General features: G+C 37.2%; 1 long non-coding RNA gene across 6 annotated transcripts in view; it reads left to right on the plus strand.

The window, feature by feature from the left end:
* The window catches only part of LOC116531855, a 36,485-nt gene extending 13,422 nt beyond the window's left edge, over nt 1–23,063 (plus strand). For 2 of the 6 annotated variants that reach the window (XR_004260620.1, XR_004260622.1), the window contains 3 exons: nt 1,989–2,360; nt 2,540–2,665; nt 5,801–5,905. This is a non-coding gene — a long non-coding RNA (uncharacterized LOC116531855). The other 4 variants (XR_004260625.1, XR_004260621.1, XR_004260624.1 and 1 more) reach the window with 4 other exon arrangements.
* Nucleotides 23,064–23,303: the final 240 nt, after the last annotated feature.

The raw sequence follows: 23,303 nt of genomic DNA on the forward strand, positions 1-23,303 counted from the left end.
AAGTCCCTGGCCATTTTTTAGTGCTGTCCTTGTCCATTATGTTATTTTACTTTCAGGTATAACCCTGATCAAAACTGTTAAATGTTACTATTATGAAAGTTGCATGGGAATAATTGTTATACGTAAGTGACATTCAATCTTCCATAAGTTTGTTTTGATAAAATGCTATTAATATAAATATAAAACCCAGGTTTTCTGATGTGTATTTGTAAAATGCATGTCTCTTTCTTCTAAAGAAATATACACTCTTACCCAGATAAAATAGACATGTGGCTATTTCTGATAATCTAAAGGAAATATGGAAAATAAAGTAGCATAAGTTATTCTATGATAAAGGTGGTTTCATACCCATTTTATATAACAGAATCTATTTTATTTTTAAAATTTAGAAGGAATTTGGAATGAATGTATGACATATTCACTTATTTATAATCTTTACATTTCTTTCTTATTGCTCTTGCTATTATCTCTGCTGCCTTGTCAATGTGACTAACTATTCCTTCAAGATTCATTAGAGGTGCAATTTCCTCCAGTAAGCCATTCTCCACCCCTTTTAATATTGTGCCCATTATGTGCCATGAGTAACATTCTTTGCCTACCTCTGTCATAATTCTTGATGTTTAAATCACCTGTATACTTTTATCCTCTTTTGTATTGTAAAATCTTAAAAGATAGAGACCATATTTAAATAATCTCTAAATTCGCAGCATTTAATGCTATTCCTGGAACCTACATGATACTCGATATTGTTTACTGCATAAAAAATAATTAAATTACTAGGTACATAGTGGGATACCTAGGCCTATTGGAATTACAAAGATAAATAAAATGTAGTTCCTATTCTATTCCAACAATAGATTATTTATCCTATGCATGGGTTAATTAATGGTTTGTGTACTTTCAAAAGATTTTTTTAAAAAACCTATAGAATCCATTATTTTTATTTTATGGACAAGAAGCAGAGGCTCAAATTAATAGTTACTTTTTTTTTTTTCAAGATTATACTGGTAAAAGCAGAGCTAAGGCTTGACTCCAACCCTCCTGATGCCTGTCCTGTGCTTCTCTACACTAAGCTGACCTATCCTTTAATGAAGAGCCTTCAATAATGGCTATGCATTAAAAAATAAACTAATATAACTAACTTTGAAAGGATGATGAATCAGAAATGTTTCTTCTTAATCTTTTAAATACAGCACATTGCAGAATCCTTGAGGTGACTTTAGATTTATTTCTTCAAATTTCCATCATTCATCAAAACTTTTTGTATACTTTTTCTTTATTATTATAGTAAATGTCTTTGAACAGAGCTGAAAAGTTGCAAGTTATAAAACCCACTTATAATCTCCACTTTTTGAATGTTTATGTTCTTAAGAAGTTGCCAAAACCTAACCCTTCATTTCCTCCCTGTACCCCACTAAATATTTGTATTAGTCAGGGTTCTCTTAGAGGGACAGAACTAATAGGATATATGAGAGCCAGTCCAAGTCCTAAAACTGAAGAACTTGGAGTCTGATGTTCAAGGACAGGAAGCATCCAGCAGGAGAGAAAGATGTCGACTGGGAGGCTAGACCAGTCTCACCTTTGTACGTTTTTCTGCCTGCTTTATATTTGCTGGTAGCTGATTAGATTGTCCCCATCAGATTAAGGGTGGGTCTGCCTTCCCCAGACCACTGACTCAAATGTTATTCTCTTTTGGCAGCACCCACACAGACACACCCGGGATGAATACTTTGTATCCCTCAATCCAATCATGTTGACACTCAGTATTAACTATCACAATATTTTTTTTTGGCAACTGTCTTACTTTTAGGAACATCAAAATAATTATTTTCCAGCTATATTGGTCAAATCCAGAGTTAAAATAATACTATAATAGAGTCAATTTCTAGAGAACCTCAAAGAAAATTTTTTAATTTATTAATTGATATTTGTATCGAAATTGTCTTTAAAATGTTGACAATAGGTTGCTTTGTTTTTCAAGATTCGAGCAAGTAAAACAAAGAGCTTCATTGGCCCAAGGGTGTACAAGAGAACTGACAGAATGAAGATTAAAAAAGAATTAAATAATGGCGACTTTGTTAGAATGTGTTGTGATTCTTTTGAAAGAAAGAAACTCATTTGGGTACATGAAAAAGAAATTTAAAAAATGTGAAGCAAATTTTTTAAAATATGAAGGAGCAAAAACAATCAGCTGAAACAAGTCAAATAAGTCTTAGGTTAAACAAAATAACTGTGCAGTACAAAATTGGAGTTTTAATAGACTATAATAAATGAGAGTTGGCGGTATCACTACTTGGGTCACCAGAGGCAGAGAAAGAAACTAATTTTTATTGAACACTCCTAATGTGCCAACCATTGTGGTAAACAAATTACATGCTTCATCTGATTTTATCCAACTAAAATTTAAAGATTTTTATAAAACCAATCTGTACATGAAATTGCTGCTTATAGAAAATTTTACTACAAATCATATTAAAGCTATAATATTACTGAAATAATTAAACTCTTGTGATTTTTTTTTTTTTTTTTTTTTTTTTAGACACGGTCTCGCTCTGAAAATGGCGCAATGATGGCTCAGTGCAGCCCCAACCCTCTGGGCTCAAGCAACCCTCCCATCTCAGCCTCCTGAGTAGCTGGGACCACAGGCACATGCCACCACATCCGGGTAATTTTTAATTTTTTTGTAGAGATGGGAAGGTCTCATTATGTTGCCTAGGCTGGTCTCCTACCATCGAGTAATCCTCCCACCTTGGCCTCCCAAGGTGCTAGGATTACAACCGTGAGCCACCAAACTCTGCCCTCTCATGATTTTTTTTTTTTTTTTAACCACGCATCCTTCCTAGGCCACAATGACAATGATTAAAAATCATGAAAGGATCTCTTTAAGTAAAATCTAATTGAATATGGAGCAAGTCACTTCTGTCAAACATTTAATTTTATTGTGGTGACTACTAGGCTAAGTTATATATCTCATTACCAAGTATTTTGAAAAGGAGGAAAAGATATTTATGTGAACTTGATTATATGACTATATGCCTCCTGTATGGATCAGTGATGTCATTAATTTTTTTTTTTTTTTTGGGGGGGACGGAGTTTCCCTCTTGTTACCCAGGCTGGAGTGCAATGGCGCGATCTCGGCTCACCGCAACCTCCGCCTCCTGGGTTCAGGCGATTCTCCTGCCTCAGCCTCCTGAGTAGCTGGGATTACAGGCACACGCCACCATGCCCAGCTAATTTTTTGTATTTTTAGTAGAGATGGGGTTTCACCGTGTTGACCAGGATGGTCTCGATCTTTTGACCTCGTGATCCACCCGCCTCAGCCTCCCAAAGTGCTGGGATTACAGGCTTGAGCCACCGCGCCCGGCCAGTGATGTCATTAATTAATCCCCTGATTTGTAAAATTATCATAATCAACTAAGCTACAAGCGATAAAATGTTTGATTAAAGCAGACTGAGTATAGTCTGAGTGTAGCCTCCTTTAACCAATAAGCACTCAAAATCTAGATCTTGTTCCAACTCTGTTGTATAATAAAGATCTAGTGCTTAAATGAGACAAGAGGTATCATGATTTGGAAGTTTCTTAAGTTTTCAAAAAGGTTCAGTCATATCCAGACCTCAGCATCACACAATATACCTTTGAAACAAACCTGCACACGTACCTCCCAATTCATAAATAAAAGTTGAAAAAGGAAAGAAAAGTCTGAATTGTATTAGTTTGTTTCAGTCCTCTTTAATTTTTACTATCATACAGCAACACAACAGAATATAGCATAACACTGTTCTTAAATGTCAGATGCATGGCTATATCACTTAAAACAAGTTCATTCAAAGATATTCATTAAGCACTTACTATGTGCAAGTCCCTCTGCTATGCACAGATGCGCTAGACAGTTTACAGTGTAAAGGAAACACGCAAATATGACTCAAACATATTTTTATAAATTGTGATAAAGAAGAGAGCCATGTAAGAGAGCAGGTGATGTGTAGCTGGGGTGTGGACCAACTTTAGATTTAAAGGTTAGGGAAAGCTGCTGGGCAGAAGTGATATTTAAGCTGAGGCTTGAAAAATAAGGAGCCAACCAGGAGAATACAGAGGGAATAACCTTCCAAACAAGGTGAATAGATTGTGAGCAGGCCATTAGGGAAGGGGTTTTGCTTGTTTGAACAAAAAAATGAAAAAAGGACAGTATGTGTAGAGTATAATACGCAAAGGAGCTGGCAGAGAGATCAACAAACCCTACAGGTCATGGGAAGAAGTTTGATTTGTATTCCTTGAGAGTTGAGCAAATGGCAAATGTGGCAACATATTCAGATGGCTTTTAATTGTCTTAAAAATTATGATTTCCAGATTAGACCATACACACAACACATCCTTGAATGATTAAGCTAACCCCAAGTGTATTTTTCATGGGAATAACTCCTTTAAAAAAATTTTTTTTAGAGACCCGTTCTTGCTGTGTTGCCCAGGCTAGAATGCAGTGATCCTATGGTAGCAACCTCGAACTCCTGGGCTCAAGGAATATTCCTGCCTCAGCCTCCCAAAGTGCTGTGCTTACAGGTGTGAGCCACTTCCCCGGCCCTGTTCATGGGAATAATTCTTTTTAAAACTAAAATGTTAATTTTATTAAAGTAATGCCATATGCACAGATTTTTAAAAATAGTATACTGAAAAAGTCCTATCTCTATTTCTGATTCTCACTACTGAAGGACAATAACTAAACAATTTTCACTATTCCCTATGGTGTTTATTACCATGTTTCCATATAACATGCTTGTATTGCTATATCTTGATTGTTCAGCTTTAATCTATTGACAGTTTTATTATAAAAGGTGACAATTTGGCTCTCTTATATACCCATGAATATGTACTGTCTTTCCTTTCAGAATATTGATATCACAACTTTTGGTGAAGTCAATCTTTAGTGATTTTATTATTATGACTTTGTAAACATTGTTCAGAGTTTATGTATTTGAGTATGAATGACATTTTCTTCCCTATAAAAATTTTGTCATGTTTAATTTTTATTGACTCAGGATTTTATCTATGGATCTATCACTCATTCTCAAACAGATCTTCCTAAAAGATCTGTACATCTTCCCTTCGTATATTCAGATACATCAGGTTATTCATAGAAATGTGAAATCACTTTCAATAAGCAAGGTGTTGGCAAGGCTGCTTTCTTCTGGAGGCTCTACTGAAGAATCTTTTTTCTTGTTCTTTAGGTCTTTAAGGCTGCCTGCACACTTTGGTTCATGGACCCTTCCTCCATCGTCAAAACATATTACTCCAACTTCTGGTTGAGTTTTTACATCTTACTTTGGTCCTCCTGTTACAAAGGCCATTAATATTACATTAGCCCCACCCAGATGATCCAGGATCATCTGCCCATCTCATGATCCTTAATTTAATGCCATCTGCAAAGTCCCTTTTACCATGTTAGGTAACATATTCATAGGTCCATGGATTAGGACACCCTTGGGTGGGAGTTGGGGAGGACATTATTCAGCCTACCACAGCTGGAAATTATTTTCCCTCAGAACTAGTCTTCCAGAGTCTAGGGATACAATTGAAGAATTTGCAATTAATATTATTTGCAATCATTTCCATATTACCTGTTTTTTCTCTCTGGAACCTTTTAGAATCTTCTCTTTATTCCATCTTCTGAAATTTCACTGTCATGTGGACCTTTTCTATCTGCATTCTCATTTGTATTAGTCCGTTCTTGCATTGCTATGAAGAACTACCTGAGACTGGTTAATTTATAAAGAAGAGAGATTTAACTGGTTCTTGGTTCCACAGGCTGTACAGTAAGCATGGCTCAGGAGGCCTAAGGAAACTTAACAACCATGGCAGAAGGCAAAAAAGAAGGAGGTATGTATGTCTTGCATGGCTGGAGCAAGAGGATCTAATTCCTTCTTTTTATTTTTTTTATCTTTTATTTTATTATTTATTTATTTTGAGATGGAGTCTTGCTCTTGTTGGCCAGGCTGGAGTGCAATGGAGAGATCTTGGCTCACTGAAACCTCTGCTTCACAGGTTCAAGCCATTCTCCTGCCTCAGCCTCCCCAGTAGCTGGGATTACAGGTGCCCACCACCATGCCCAGCTAATTTTTGTATTTTTAGTAGAGATGGGATTTTATCATGTTGGCCAGGCTGGTCTCAAACTCCTGACCTCAGGTGATCCACCTGTTTCAGCCTCCCAAAGTGCTAGGATTACAGGCCTGAGCCACCGCACAAGCCCAATCTAATTTTTTCTTGAGTTTGACTTTCAATCAATTCTCCTTTTTTCAGCTTTCCATTTACCCTGTACCTCAGAGGTATCCAGTACTTCTAAGAACTGAGCCCATCACCACCAGCCTTAGATTTCAGCTTTCTCCAATTATGTTGGTTTAGCACTCATCTCATGTATTGTGTTCCAGCCTCCAAATTTTTGTTGACTTTAGTTGTTTGCTGTTCTGTATCTTTTTTAGAGGGAGTCTTGCCCTGTCATACCCAGGCTGAAGTGCAGTGGTGCAATCTCAGCTCACTGCAACCTCCACCTCCCAGGTTCAAGCAATCTTACTACCTCAGCCTCCCAAGTAGCTGGGATTACAAGTGTGTGCCACCATGCCTGGCTAATTTTTGTGTTTTTGGTAAAGATGATGTTTCACCATGTTGTCCAGGCTGTTCTTGAACTCCTGACCTCAAGTGATCCACCCTCCTGATCCAGCTTACAGATGTGAGCTACCGTGCCTGGCCCCTTCTGCATTTTTTTTAGACATGAGGTCTTGCTGTGTTGACCAGGCTGAGGTGCAGTGGCTATTCACAGATGTATTAACACACTACAGCCTCTTAACTCCTGGACTTAAGTGATCCTCCTGCCTCAGCCTCCAGAGTAGCTGGGACTACAGGTCCTATGCCCAGCATCCTTCTGCATTTATATTACATTTGTCCTTCTGCACCTTACAAATTTTTTTTACTGTTACTTTAGTGGAAACTCATGAAACGTAAATTCATATGTTCAATCTGCCTTGTCTAACTGGAACTTTATAGCACATTCTATATTGAGAAATAATATGGTCAAAAGCTGATAACTCTCAGGGTGTGAGAATAAGAAGCCCACTTTGTAACAGAAACATTAAAATCTGTTTCAGAGAAACATGAAATTTAAAAATTCTATAATAGACAAGCCATATATATGACTATTCACTGCTCTGTGAAAAAGCAAAAGGTCTATTGCTATAGAAAACGGGATTATGTGAATTTTCAAATACTTGAAATTACAGATAAGTCAATAAATCAACATAAGATATAAAGGCTTGTCTAGTAATTTGTGGACGCAGAATGTGTTGAGTGTATTTTATGAAAATTGCCTTTAGAGATTAATTGACCTCATTTGGGAACCTTAAGAAGCATGCTATTTAGCGACTCATTGGAACAGCTCCAGATTAGAAGGATGGAGCCAGGGCATTTAATGTTGTACATTTATGAAATAGGTGAATTGCAGACACAGTTTTTTAAAAAAATTTCAGACAAAATTTACATATTTTTTAAAAAGAGTCTGCAAGGTCTTCCTCTATGCTAATCCTGACCAAACTCCAACCTGTATATAAATTTGAGTAAAAATGTACAGTAAGGGGAACGAAGTAGAGTTGCACACAATGCAATGACTAATATTTATTGACCTGTATTGAGTGTTTACTATGTGCCAATAATTGTGCTAAAAACTTTTCATAAATTATTTAATAGCAAATGGTTAGTGACTATTTGACAAATGTGGTTAAGCGGTAAAAAAGAAAGGACAAGTGAGAAAGGAGGAGGAGAGAGGTTGCAAACACCACCAAAGATTTATAGTGTTCTCATTTTCTTTCCATCCCATCCCTTCCCATCTCAAGGGCTGCTCTAGACTTATTTATATTCATAGCATAATTTTAAACATTATCTGTGCTTTTTGGTATTCTTTTAGTATGTTAATACTAAATAGTTCATCTTAGCTACTTGAATTTGAAGATTAATGATATGGAACTTCAAGCAGGAGCTTTGATTTAGCATGTGTAGTAAATGTTCAAATCACACATATATTACTATTTGTTTTTTTAATATACCATTAGATACTTTGTAAAAGAAGAAATAGAGTAAAAGGATAGAAGAAAGAGAAACCTGCCAAGGCATTACTATAATTTTAAAACCTGTTTATGAAAGCAATGTGGCTGCTGTTTACAAACGATCAAACCTTTACAAGTCTTAAGTAGTATCAGCCTGGGATGACTTAATACATATTCAGTCAAACAAATTAACAAGAATGCATAAGTCTGGAACATGTATAAACTTGGTCTAGGATTAATGGAAATAATCTAGAGAGAAAATGAGAATATAAATAATTCTCCAAAAGACTAGTAAGATATCTTTGAGCCTGCAGATTATTTAAGATTCACAATTTCCATTATTCTTTTTTATTGTAAAAGAAGGTAAATTTCTTTCTTACTCATTATCTACTGAGTACCTGCTTTGTGAAAGTCATTGTGATAAGCATTATGTAGGAAATAATATTAAAAGTCTAAAATGCTATCTATTTTATCAAGAAGCTCATAATCCAATGTTGAAGATAAGACATATGTAAGATAACTGCTAAACTCTACACAGTATTATGTGACAAATGCCACATGAATGACACAAATATTTTCATTTTTCCATTTTGCCCATTTGCAATATATATAGAATGAATTATATAGCTGACATTCCAAATATATATGCTTTTTTGTACCCTAATCATATATGTCAATCTTCTACAACAACTACAAAACATCATTAAAAGCACTTTATGTAGAGCAAGCCTAGAAGAAAGACTGCCAGGTATGGCACGCAAGGGAAAAGTTTTCTGATTTCAAAGACATATATGTGTATGTATCTATCTTGAAATTTATAACTTTTTTAAATGCATGACATAGAAAAGTATTTATTTTGTTGTTCAGATAAGAAAACAACATTGTGAATATTTCTACAAATGTATTCCTTGTAACTGGAAATAGTAACTGAAACAGTATCATACTTGGACGTCTGTATTCTAGATGGCTAACAGCTTCATTACTTGGGGTTACAAATGAAAAATGATACCCTATGATGATCTTGTCCATTGAAGTGTAGAGTTTAAGTCTCCTGGTTCAGAATTAAAGGGAACTATAGGGTTAGAGGCAATCTGTATCCATAATTCCATAGACAGCAGTTTTCTTCAGGCTTTGATTCATAGCTCTTCTGCTCCCTGCCATTCGCCCTGAGTTCTCAGATGCCTTGCCGGTTTCCATGGTGCTGATATGCATATTAAATCAGAACTTGTATTTTTGTGTTTGGCTTATATGGAATATGTAATTTATTGAGTGTTAACTACATTCCATTCAGCCAAGTGTGTTAGATATATATCTCATTTAATTTCACAATAACCCTATGAGGTCAGTATTATTTTTGTCACCATTTTATAGATGAAAAACGTGAGGTTCAGAGAAACTAAGTAACTTGCTGTGGTGGATAATACTGAGTGTCAACTTGATTGGATTGAAGGATGCAAAGTATTGCTCCTGTGTGTGTCTGTAGGGTGTTGCCAAAGGAGATTAACATTTGAGTCAGTGGGCTGGGAAAGGCAGACCCACCCTTAATCTGATGGGCACAATCTAATCAGCTGCCAGTGAATAAAGCAGGCAAGAAAACATGCAAAGGCGAGACTGGCCTAGCCTCCCAACCTACATCTTACTACCATGTTGAATGCTTTCTGTCCTTGAACATCAGACTCCAACTTCTTCAGTTTGGAGACTCGGACTGGCTCAGCTTGCAGACAGCCTATTGTGGGACCTTGTGATCGTGTAAGTTAATACTTAATAAACTCCCCGTGTGTGTGTGTGTGTGTGTGTGTGTGTGTGTGTGTGTGTATCCTATTAGTGTGTGTGTGTGTGTGTGTGTGTATCCTATTAGTTCTGTCCCTCTAGGGAACACTGACTAATACGCTTGCCCAAAGTTACGGAGCTCGTAAATGATGGAGTCAGGAGTCCAACTCAGTCTGTTTAACTCCTGGTCTCTTCTGATAACCATTTGGCTCTGCTGTCTTTCCTGTGGAACATGCCAGTATTTAGATGTCAGGTATTTAGATGTCAGGAAGTATTTAGATGTCAGGAGTTTAACAGAAAGAGTTAGGCTACAGATACACATTTAAGAGTAATCAACATGTGTTATATATCCTCAAACATAAGGAGACTTCAAAAGAAGATACTAGAAAGTTTCCTTTGTCAACTGGATTATAAAATCTTTTATGGATATCAATAAATGAATCAAATGCCTATTCTTGGCATTTAAAATTTTAATCTAGTAAAATAATTATTTAAAACTACATTATATAAATACATGAATTTAGCTGTGTTGCTTTATCACTTCATTTCATGAAATAATTTATTTGAATTATTTACATGCATTTTGAACATCACTAGCATGTATTTTTGTCATCTGCTTTTCAGAGCTCATTATCCTCATTTCTAGCTTATATGACATACTATACAAAACTATTACTATCTTGCTGTCAAGAAAAATTTATCCCGTGTCACAAATACTCATTCACATAAAATCACATATGCAGTTGTGACATCATACCCCTGCAATAGCTACTACATTAGTATTACATTGATACTTTTATGTATGTATGTATGTATATATGTATGTATTTGCTTGCTCATATTTAATATTTATTTTTAGACTAGTTTTGATGTGGGTTATTTCATGGAAACAGCATAGTGTCAATTAAAACTTTTGGAGTAGAAAAGTAGATAGGGCTCCAGCTTTTTTTAAAGAAGGACAATGATTGACATGACAACTGTATTCAGCCAGAAAAATACATACTTTTCCAAAATAAATTTCTTACATTTAACTGAGATGTGCTAAAACTTACTATTTGGTAGGTAGAATTAACATATGAAAGAGAAAAAAAAAAGAGAAGAAAACAGATTTTAATTCAGGCCTAACTCAAGCTCATGTGCTTTTTTTTTTTTAACCCCTGCTGTCATTTATGATTAACAGACAATATGTACTTGTGAGATGGCTGGTTGATAACCATGGGACAGACTTCAGGTAACTGGCCTATGTGTAAACACAGAATGAATAACCGATTTTCTAGCACACTGTTTTAACCAATTACCATGCCTTCTAAGGAAGAAATGTTATATTTCAATGTATGAGGATTGCTTTTAGAGAATTCCAATAGGGAAAGGATGGTGAGAAGAGCAAAACTAGAAAATGTGAGTGGTAGTATGTGAAACAACAGCTTTCTGCATTAGAGTAGATTAGAAATTGAACTGTTTACAGTTCTTACATGTATCTGTACCCAAATTCCCATGGCAAGGTTATCAGGTAAAGACATACATGACATCAAAAGTCATTTTGATATTTAAAACACAGCCAATGTGATGTCATAGGCCTTATTTCTAGATATTTTAATATTAATATAACAAAATTTTATCAAGTACTTGCTAAATTTTAAAAAATGTAGTCACATTTACCTTTTAAATCTAAAGCTTTAGTATATTCACTTTCCTAGTATTCTCATACCTCAGTTACAAAGAATAGGCATCCATTCAGTGCATATCAGAAAATGGACACAATAAATGTTAAAAGCAACTATGTTTTCTAAAACTGGCAACATTTGCCCAACTATAAAAAAAGTTGCTTTGCTTATATCTATAAATGTTATTAGGTTTCAGTTAGAGAAAATCCACCAGATGGCAACCTCATCTGCTTATGAAAGGTGATATGCAATCCTCTGCAACCCATTACAGGTCCCTTGAGCCAGAGGCTCCCTGATTAGTGGCTGATTTCTATAGTGATTCATAAATGGATACTAGGTAGTCATTTAGGGGTGATTATTGAAGTTGGGGGATGGGAACAATTAGGCCATAGTTAACATCAAGGGCGAAAGAGTTTTAGTATCATTCTTTTTTATTAATATTGAAACAAAAAATATAGTATCTATTTCCATGTTCCCCTCTAATCATGTTTTTAATTCGAAGCTAAAAGGGATTATATTCACTTCTTCAGTATATAAAGCTACAGACAGTATTATTTTTTTCATGGATCACAAGTTATTCTAGTTGTTTCCCTTGTACTTAATGGCAATCTGGTAGCTAGCTGGCTTATTGTTTCAAATTCAAATTATCTTCCTTATATCTAAACTTGATAGTATGCAGAAAGTACTGCTGGGGATATTTAATATGTCCCTTATTGTTTTCTGTTTATAACAACCAGCCCTGAGGTACTAATTAGATATTAGATACTGCACATATTTAGCAAATACTGTTGGTGTTTTTCCATACAAAGTCGGTGGTCAAGGTGAAAGTGGTTGATGGGTTGGTAATATGAACTGCACATTTCTGAAAAGGAAAAAAAAATAGACTTGTTGAAATTTTTATTCCTGAATAGCTAGAGTTCTAATTGCATCTGACATTTCATTAATAAATCCATTTTCAAAGTGGCATGTATCACTTGTATTAAATTACAGCTGTGTAAAACATCTGTTTGATTTAAATATCTACAATACCTAACAGGTTGCCTGTTTTTTTTTAATACAATGGACTTTTTTGTTATCTGTATATTTTCTAAAATTCACATAACTTGAAAAATATAGTGGTACAGCTGTGTCTAGATGCTGTTCCCCATTACATGACAAGTATTCTAAATTTTGGCAGCTAATCTATCCTTGGTTCCATATGTGCCTGCTTTTTGATATTGTTTACATTAATAAAGAGCAGAAAATCTGACTCTTAGGTGTCTAAAATTTTGTTAGTATCAATGCCTCAGGGACCCATCTTCTAGATTTGGAGGGACAGATTCATATTGTATAACAGAGTTGGAATTTGGGACTCATTTTCATATAATACTAACAAATCTAACCTTCAAAACTACCCACACTATTGGAGCTAGTTATTATTATTTTAATTTAACACGTGCAGTACTGACATTATATTAAAGCATTGCACAGCACATAAAATACTGTCCTTGCTGTTAATGGATTTATAAAGTAATTGGAAAAATTGATCTAGGTATAAAGAGGCCTTAAAAAAAAGTCATTAGACTCCATTCACATTCTCCTCTATCCCCTTCATTGCTATTTTCTCATTTCCATCCTGCAGATATATGGCTTTCTGTTCTCTTGTTCTGCCACCTAGGTTTACTCACATGGCTCGAAGTTCAAATGACATTAGCAGAGTGTATATCAAAACTGATGTCCATCTATTAAATATTAGTTCCTTTCTTCATATGTTTGGGCTAAAGGCTATATGGTAAAATAGTAGAAAAGTCTTCTGGTCAATGCTACTGTTGGTTCTTTCACTGATGGTGGTCAAAAACTGATATCTTCCCCAGTTGAAAGAGTTTCTTTGACCTTGGTGGAGGAAATCCTCCTTATTTGAGTAAATAAATTCCTGAGTTTGGGGAATGTGCATAAATGCTAAAAACCTGGACAAATGGCCAAAAATAACCATTTCGGCACTCTGGAAATTGACCAAAGAATACAACAAACTGAGAACTTCTGGACTTTGAGTAAGACAATAATAAGTCTTTGGTGTTCTTGCTTGGACCTGTCTATTCACCACCTCCCCCACTTACTCCCCACAAACTCTGTTGGCACAGTAGTTCAACAAGGGTGAGGCAGGCTGTAAGAACTAGAAGTTTTGCTGCTGCTGTTGCTGCTACTGAAAAGAACTCACCTGATTTGGAACATTGTCAGTTAAAGTACAGTCAGCCCTTGATCAACATGGGTTTGACCCATGCAGGTCCACTTATATGCAGATTTCTCTCTGCCTCTGCCACCCCTGAGACAGCAAGACCAACCTTGACTCTTCCTTTGCTTCCTCTGTCTACTCAACCTGCAGACAATGAGGATGAAGACTTTCATGGCGATCCACTTCTGCTTAATGGATAGTAAATATATTTTCTCTTCTTACAGCTTTCTTAATAACATTTTCTTTTCTCTAGCTTACTAGCTTACTTTATTGTAAGAATACCATATATAATATATGTCACATTACAAAAATATATGTGTTAATCAACTGTTTAAGTTATTGGTAAGTCTTCTGGTCAACAGCAGGCTGTTAGCCCCACAGAGTCAATCTTCAGCCCCACTCTATTGCCAGTTTGACCTCCAAAGACTATCTCCAGACCTTCACTGCCAGGTGTCCCCCAGCAGCCCCAGGCTCCAGACTATGGCCAGCATCAGGCTGTCATTTTCAGCCCTAGACTTCAGGCCTGCCTCAAGAACAAGGGAGTCTTCATGGACCTAGTCCTCATCACTGAGCCAGTACTCATAGGCCCAGCCTCCAGGCCAGACCCTGCTGATTCAAGCTTCAGACCAACACCCATAGACTCAGTCTCTATACTAGTCCCAGTGCCGTGTTGGTCCCTGCAGCCATGACTCTAAGCTGGGACTGTAGACCCAGCTTCCAGGCCAACACCCACAGACCCTGCCTTCAGTCTGGCCGCTGTAGCCCCAGGCTGCTGGCACACCTCAGCACCAGGTCAGCATCCACCAACCCCAGCTCAAGACTGGTTCCTGTAGTTTCAGGCATAAAGCTGGAACCTGTGAATCTAGCCTTCAGAGAGGCCCCCATTTGTAGAGGCTCCAAACATACCTAGTAAGGGGCCAGCCCCTGTGGCCTCAGGCTATAAGTTGACTCCCCAACAGACTTAGGATCCAGGCCTACCCCCAGGCTCCAGACAGGCACAGTGCTAGGCAGGTTCACATGGCCCCAGGCTTCGGACCTGCCTCAGTACCACAACAAACCTCATGGCCCCAGGCTTCAGGCCACTACCTGCAGACCCAGCTTCCAGCTCCACCCCAGTACCAGATCAAAACCTTTAGACCCCAACTTCAGCCCAGTCCTTGGCGGACACAAGCTCCAGATCCACCCAGTGCTAGGCTCCTCCCTGTGGCCTGAGGCTCCAGGCAGGCAGGCCCTTATTACCCCAGGGTTCAGGCCTATTTCAGTAGATCTCAGCACCAAGCTGGTTCTCCTAACCCCAGGACCCAGGCCTGTCTCCATAGCACCAGCTTGAAAGCCCATCTGAGAAACAAACCAGCTTCCACGGTCCCATGCTCCAGGTCAGCCCTCATGGACCTAGCCTACAGATAAGCACCCACATGACCAAACTCCAGACCAGTCCCCATGGCCCTAGCCTCCAGGCCAGCCCCTGTGGCTCCGGGTACTAGGACAACCCTGGTCACAGGCTCCAGGCTTACCCCAGCAGCAGGCCAGCCCCAAGATTAGTGAAATCAGAGACAAATCATCTGAAGTTACCTAATCAGAGGTACAAAAAGGAAAAAGAATGGCAAAGAGTGAAGAAAGCCCACAGGAATTATGGGATGCCAACAAGTCAAACAATTTACACGTTATGGGTATTCCAGAAGGAATATAGAAACAGAAGGGGACAGAAAGCTTGTTTAAAGAAATAATGACTGAAAAACATTCCAAACCTGTAAAGGAAAATGAACATTCATTCAGATCCATGCAACCCAAAGAACCCCAAATATATTAAATATTCAGTAATTTCTCACTTAACCTGGATGATAAGTTAATGGAAACTGAAACTTTAAATGAAACTACACATGGCAGGTCCTTGAAATAATGTCATTTCCTTCAATACTGATGAGAAAAAAAAAGGTTTTGTTATACATCATTTTGCTTAAAGCTGCAATTTCCAAGAACTTACTGATGATGTTAAGTGAGGACTTACCATAAAGAGATCTTCACCAGCACACATTATAATCAACTGCTCAAAAGTCAAAGACAGGCCTGGTGTGGTGGCTCAAGCCTGTAATCCCAGCACTTTGAGAGGCCAAGGCGGGCAGATCGACTGAGCTCAGGATTTGGAGACCAGCCTGGGCAACATGGTGAAACCCCATCTCTACTAAAAATAAAAAAATTAGGCAGGGTAGTGCATGTCTGTAGTCCCAGCTACTCAGGAATCTGAGGCACAAGAATCGCTTGAACCTGGGAGGCGGAGGTTGCAGTGAGCTGAAATCTCACCACTGAACTCCAGCCAGGGCAACAGAGTGAGAGTGAGACTCTGTCTGAAAAAAAAAAGTCAAAGACAAAGAGAATTTTGAAAACAGCAAGAGAAAATCAACTCATCATGTACACAAGAACCTTAATAAGATATTAACAAAATTCTCAGCAGACAACTTGCAGGCCAGGAGAGAGAGGGATGATGTATTCAAAGCGCTGAAAAAAAAAAAAAACAAACCTGCCAACCAAGAATACTACACAGTCATGTGCAGTGTAATGATATTTTGGTCAGTGACAGACTGCATATATAATGTTGGTCCCATAAGAATACAACTGAACTGAAAAATTTCTACCATCTAGTAATGTCATGGCTGTCCTAACATCATAGTGCAACACATTACTCAGACATTTGTGGTAATTCTGGTGTAAACAAACCTACTATTATTTAATATAACTACCAGTTATATTAAAAGCATAGCACATATGATTGTGTACAGTGCATAATATTTGATAATTATAATAACTACATTACTGGTTTATGTACTTATTATGCTATACCTTTTATAATTATTCTAGAGAGCAATCCTTCTGCTAATTAAAAAAAATAGTTTACCAGCCTCAGGCAGGTGCATCAGGAGATATTCCAGAAGAACGCATTATTTTCATAGGAGATTAGAGCTCCATGCATGTTACTAACTCAGAAGAACTTCCAGTGAAACAAGATGTGGAGGTGGAAGGCAGTGATATTGATGATTCTGACCCCATGTTGTCCTAGCTAACCTGTGTGGTTGTGTCTTAGTTTTTAACACAAAGTTTAAAAAGTAATAAATAAATAAATATAAATTTTTAAAAACAGAGAAAAGCTTATAGAATAAGAATATAAAGACAAAATTTGTACAGCTATACAGTGCATTTGTGTTTTAACCTGTATTATTGCACAAGAAACAAAAAGTTAAAAAAATTAGAAGTTTATAAATTAAAAACATTGCAGTAAGCAGTAAGCTAAGGTTAATTTATTATTGAAAAAAGAAAATGTTTAAAATAAATTAAGTGTAGCTTAAGTATACAGAGTTTATAAAGTCTATAGTTGTGTGCACTAATGTCCTAAGCCTTCACATGCAGTCGCCACTCACTAACTCACCCAGAGTAAATTCATTTCCTGCAAGCTCCATTTATGGTAAGTGCCCTATACAGGTGTACCATTTTCTGTCTTTTATACTGTATTTTTACTGGCCTTTTCTATGTTTAGATACACAAATATTTACCATTGTTTTACAGTTGCCTGCAATATTCAGTACAGTAACTTCCTGTAGAGGTTTGTAGCCTGGGGGCAATAGGCCATACCACATAACCTTTGTGTGTAGTAGACTATACCATCTAGATATGCGTAAGTACACCTTATAATGTGTGCACAATGATGAAACTGCCTAATGACACATTTCTCAGAGCATGTGTCAGTTATTAAATGTTTCATGGCTATACATGGTAAGGCTGTCCTTCAAAAATGAAGAAGAGATAAGGACTTTCCCAGACAATTAAAAGCTATGGGAGTCCATCACCACTAGACCTGACTTATAAGATATGCTAAAAGGAAATCTTCAAGCTAAAAGAAAAGGATGCTAATTAGTAACATTAAAACATATGAAAATATAAAAGTCACTAGTAAAAGAAAGTACATAGTCATATTCAGATTACTCTAATACTGTAATGGCGATATGTAAATCACTTTGTCTTCTGTGTTAAGGTTAAGAGGCTGAGGTGGGTGGATCACTTGAGGTCAGGAGTTCAAGACCAGCCTGGCCAACATGGCGAAATCCCGTCTCTACTAAAAATACAAAACAAAATAGCTAGCTGGTCACCTGTTGTCCTAGCTACTCAGGAGGCTGACATGGGAGAGTTGCTTGAACCTAGGAAGCAGAGGTTGCAGTGAGCTGAGATTGTGCCATTGCACTCCTGCCTGGGTGACAGAGTGAGACCCTGTCTCAAAACAAAACAAAAAAAAACAAACAAAAAACCCATAATGTGTAGCAAGGAGAGGAAGTAAAAGTATAGTTTTTTTAATGTGGCTGAAATTGTTACCACCTTAAAACAGCCTGTTATAACTATAATGTGTTTTATATAGGCCTCATGATAACTGCAAAGCAAAAACCTATAGTAGATACACATAAGATAAAACGTAAAGAATCAAATCCTACTACAACAGAAAACCATCAAATTGAAACCGCCTTTGCAAAATTATGACTCTGACAGTGAAAGAGATCTAACTTAATATACTCCATCTTGCTTCTAACCTTCAAGCTGTCCTTGCTCATTCCTGGACATAGGCTGAACTAAATTTGGAAGAAACTTAGTTTATAGTTTAAAACAAAGATGATAATAGCCCTTTTCCACAATAGACCAGCTTCTTGCTTGGGGACTAGATTGCCTTTGTAGGACTAAAACTAGCCACAAGATTAGAAATTATGTTTAGGGGTCATGCAGCTGGAGGCTACAAGGTTCTAATTCTCCCTAAACTGCTCCCAAGATCAGTGCTTGAGATATTTTGCAAACCTTGCCCTTGATGGATCAGCTGGTAGCACCCAGATCGATAAATTGGTTCATCTGATGTTGTGGCCTCCACCCAGGAACTGACTCAGTGCAAGAAGATAGCTTCAATTCCCTATGATTTCCCCTGACCAATGAGCACTCCCGGCTCACTGGTTTCCCCTACCCACCAAGTTGTCCTTAAAAACTCTGCTCCGAGAATGCTCTAGGAGACTTATTTGAGTAACAATAAAACTCCAGTCTCCCGCACAGCTGGCTCTGTGTGAATTACTCTTTCTCTATTGCAATTCCCGTCTTGATTAATAATCTCTGTCTAGGCAGTGAGCAAGGTGAATCCCTTGGGCAGTGACAAATTCACTAAAGAAGATAGCAAGAGAGGAAGAAACAAATGATCTGCAGGACAACCAGACAACAATTTATAAAATGGCAGTAGTAAGTGCTTACCTATCAATAATTACCTTGAATATAAATGGATTAAAGCCTCCAATCAAAAGTCTTAAAAAGTCTTTTGATCCACCTACTGAAGTATGAATAATAATGAATGAAAAAAATAAAGACTCACTCCCCCTTTAAGGACACAAGTAGATTGAAAGCAAAGGGTTGGAAAAAGCTATTACATGCAAATGGAAATAAAAATAGAGTGGAGATAGGTAGCTATATTTAGATAAAGTAGACTTGAAGTCAAAACTGTAAAGCAAGACAAAGATGGTCATTATATAATGATAAGGGGATCAATTCATCAAGAGAATAAAGTGATTGTAAATATGTATGCACCCAACATGGGAACACCTAAACATATAAAACAAATATTAATAGGTCTGAAAGAAGAGAAAGACTGCAGTACAATAATGGCAGTGGATATAAACACATCACTTTCAAAAAAGGACATATTATCCAGACAGAAAACCAATAAGGAAACATTGGTCATAAACAAATGGACCTAACAGACATATACATAACATTTCATCCAACAGCAGCAGAATACACATTCATCTTAATTGCACAGGGAACATTCTCCAGGATATATCATATCTCAGGCCACAAAACAAATCTTAAAAATCTAAGAAGATTGAAATCATATTAAGTATCATTTTCAACCACAATGTTGTGGCAGGCCAATTCTCTGACAATCACACAGACAGGTCTGCATGACAATCACACAGACAGGCCTGTATAGCATGCCGGTTACACTAACAAATTTCCACAGCACTGCCTTAACATTTTGAAAATAATTAAACCTAGGGAAATCAATCCCAAGACATCAAAGCTAGAAATAAAACATATGGTCAGTAGGAACCTTGCACAGAGTTCACCCTAACCTGGAGCAAGTCTACATAATGGAAACAATCTTATATTCCTCCTGCTGGGATCCACCCACGGTCAATGAAATCTGAGATGAGTCAAGGTAAGAGAGGCAGCTGTTTGAACAGATTTATTGGAGAGCCCAAGGCAGCTCTCCAGACCAAACTGTAAATGAGATAAGCTAGAAATAATCACTTCGGTACTACAGTCCTGACTAATTACAATTTAAGAGATAGGCCTTGTTGGTACCGGGGCCCCCACAGCTTGATAAGACTTGGAAAGCGTTTCTGGCCTCTGATCTTCTAGTTAAAACAAAATGAGTTACTTATAGACTGAGGTGAATGTGATACCGCACATAGGCACATAACCCCAACCTACATAAGCACAAAGAAAGTGTAACACTTTGAGTTGGTCTGGTGGAATTATCTCCAACCTTCTCCCTCTATGCGGTTATAGCAATGAACTCCCTAGTTTGTCTGCTTCTTGTCATTGGACCATGAGAAAATGCAGCCAGACCTGACTCAGTTCTGGGAACAATGGTATGAAACTTGCAATCAATAACAGAAAAGATTTGGGAAATTTTACAAATACATACAAATTAAACAACATGCTCCTGTAAAACCAATGGGTCAAACAAAAAAATTGAAAAGGGTGTTTAAAATATCTTGAGAAAAAGGAAAAAGTAAAGACAACATACTAAAACTTACAATGCAGAAATTAGTTCTAAGAGGGAGTTTTATAGCAATAAATGCCTACATCAAAAAGTGAAGAAAGACATCAAATAAACAACCCAAAGTTACACCTCAAGGAATTAGAAAAAGAGAAGTCAACTGAGCCTAAAGTTAGTAGACATAAGAAAATGAAGTTCAAAGCAGAAATAAAAACAATAGAAAAGATGTAACTAAAGTTGTTTGGTTTTTTGATAAGATAAACAAAATTAACAAACCTTTAGCTAGACTAAAAAGAGAGAAAACTCAAATAAATAAAATCATAAATGAAAGAGGAGTCATTACAAATGATCACCACCATAAGAAAGGTTAAAAAATTAAAAAATTAAAAATTTTAAAACCCTGATATGAAAATACAAAGGCTCATAAGAAACTACAATGAACAATTATACACCAACAAATTAAATAACCTAGAAAAAATGGATTAATTTCTAGACACATACAACATACCAAGACTAAAATAATAAAGAAATAGAAAATATAAACAGACCAATAAGGAAGAAGATTGAATCAATAATAAAAACTCTCCCATCAAATCTAATGGCTTTACTCCTGAATTCAACCAAACATTTAAAGAGGAACCAATACCAATACTTCTGAAACCCTAAAAACTTTAAAGAGAAAGGAATACTTCCAAACTTATTTTAAAAAGACAACATTACCTTATACAAAAGCCAGACAGGGACACTACAGGAAAAGAAAATTACAGGCCAATATCTCTGATGAACATAAATGCAATAATCCTCAGCAAAATCTTAGCAAACTGAATCAATAGCACATCATAAGGGTAATTCACCATGATCAAATGGGATTTATTCCTGGAATTCAAGAATGTTTTAACATATGTGAATCAACATATGTGATATACCACATTAACAAAATGGAGTACAAAACCATATGATCATCTCGATAGAGGCAGAAAAAGCATGTGACAAGATTCAACATCCTTGTATGATAAAAACTCAACAAATTAGGTACAGAAGAAAAGTAGCTTAACACAATAAAGGCCTTTTATTGTAAGCACATATATATCATACTCAGCAGTGAAAAGTTGAAATCTTTTTCTCTAAGATCAGGAACAAAATAAGGATGCCCATTTTCATGGTTTGAATGTATGTGTTCCCGCTAAAACTCATACACTGAAACCTAACCCTCAAAGTGGTGGTAGTAGGAGGTGGGGACTTTTAGAAGTGATTACGTCATAAGGGCTCCACCCTCATAAATAGGATTAGCATCCTTGCAAAATAGACCCAGGGGAGCTGATTTGCCCCTTTCACCAGGTGAGGATGTATATAAGGTACCATCTATGAGGAGTGGACCCTCACCAGACATCAAATTTTCTAGTTCCTTGGTCTTGGTCCAAGCATAGTTTTGAAGAAGAAGTATGGCTTTTCTTGATGACTTATAGTAAAATATGAGAAAAGAAAAACCAGTTAAAGATGGAATTTATAATTTGAAAAGGATGCGTAACTCAATTATTTGGAAAATTCACAGCATGGCCGTATTTCAAAGAATAAAAAAGCATGTTCGTTAGAGAATACCAAGGGTGTGGCCAAGCCACCTTTTGATGAGATTATTATGTATCAGTGGAAGCCAGGTGCTTTTCATCAAGAAAGGAAAAATAACCCTGAAGGCTTATTGGAAATTGTCAGGACCACTACTCCCATCATAGACCCATGAGCATCAAGGTCTGGGATCAGAAGTATGTCAAAAGAGGGGCCTCAGGTACTGGAAGGACCTCAACACTCACTACCTTTCACCACCTAAAGTCCCTGCTCCCCACATTCTGGCACACTAATACTCAGTCATCCCAGGTGTGATTCTAGAGATCCTAAGTGTGGTTAGGGCCCCTATGGCCATCCCTCTGGAGGACATATGTAGTAAGTTAGGATAGTGTTTGTGTGGTGCCATCTCCACTGGCTGGTAGAGTATGTGAGCTGTGGGGGCATGTGTGTCTCCACCTAGAATTCAAAGCGTGGAGCCCCCTGGAGCCTCAGGCACAGGCCCTAGGCTGAGTGTCACACTTAGGGTAAGGCCACCACAGAGAGCCTCCACTAGAGCAATGCCTAATGGAGCTGTGAGACTCTAACAGTCTTGAGTCTCAGGGGTGGCTCTGTACCCACAGTTCTTCTGGTCATTGCCCTAATGGGGACTCTCTATAGTGGCCCTTCCCCCCATGGCTTAGTACCTGAGCCCTCATAAGTTCATTTATGTCTGTGCAATTAATTCTTGTTTCATGTGTGTCCATTGCATTTTGAATGAAAGTCTTCCTTCATGAAATACATCTATTTCTAGACTATAAAGATTCCTGGAACACTCACTCCATTTAGTCTGAAACCTGTGTAAGCAATGTATTAGTCTGTTCTCACATCTCTATAAAAAACTATGGAACATTGAGTAATTTACAAGAAAAGAGGTTTAATTCACTTATACTTCCACAGGTTGTACAGGAAGCATATCTGGGCAGGCCTCAGGAAACTTACAATCATGGCAGAAGGTGAAGAGGAAGCAGGCACATTTTATACAGAAGGAGTAGGAGGAAGAGAGTGAAGAGGGAGGTGCTACATGCTTTTAAAGAACCGGACCTTGTGAGAACTCACTATCATGAGACGAGAAAGGGGAATCCGCCCCCATGATCTAATCATCTCCTACCAGACCCCTCTCCAACATGAGATTTGGGCAAATGTCTATTCTTAAAGTATTAATAGTTCAGAGTAC

The sequence above is a fragment of the Sapajus apella genome, unplaced genomic scaffold, assembly GCF_009761245.1.
Source record: "Sapajus apella isolate SASKATOON/1434 unplaced genomic scaffold, GSC_monkey_1.0 scaffold73, whole genome shotgun sequence".
Classification (NCBI taxonomy): domain Eukaryota; kingdom Metazoa; phylum Chordata; class Mammalia; order Primates; family Cebidae; genus Sapajus; species Sapajus apella.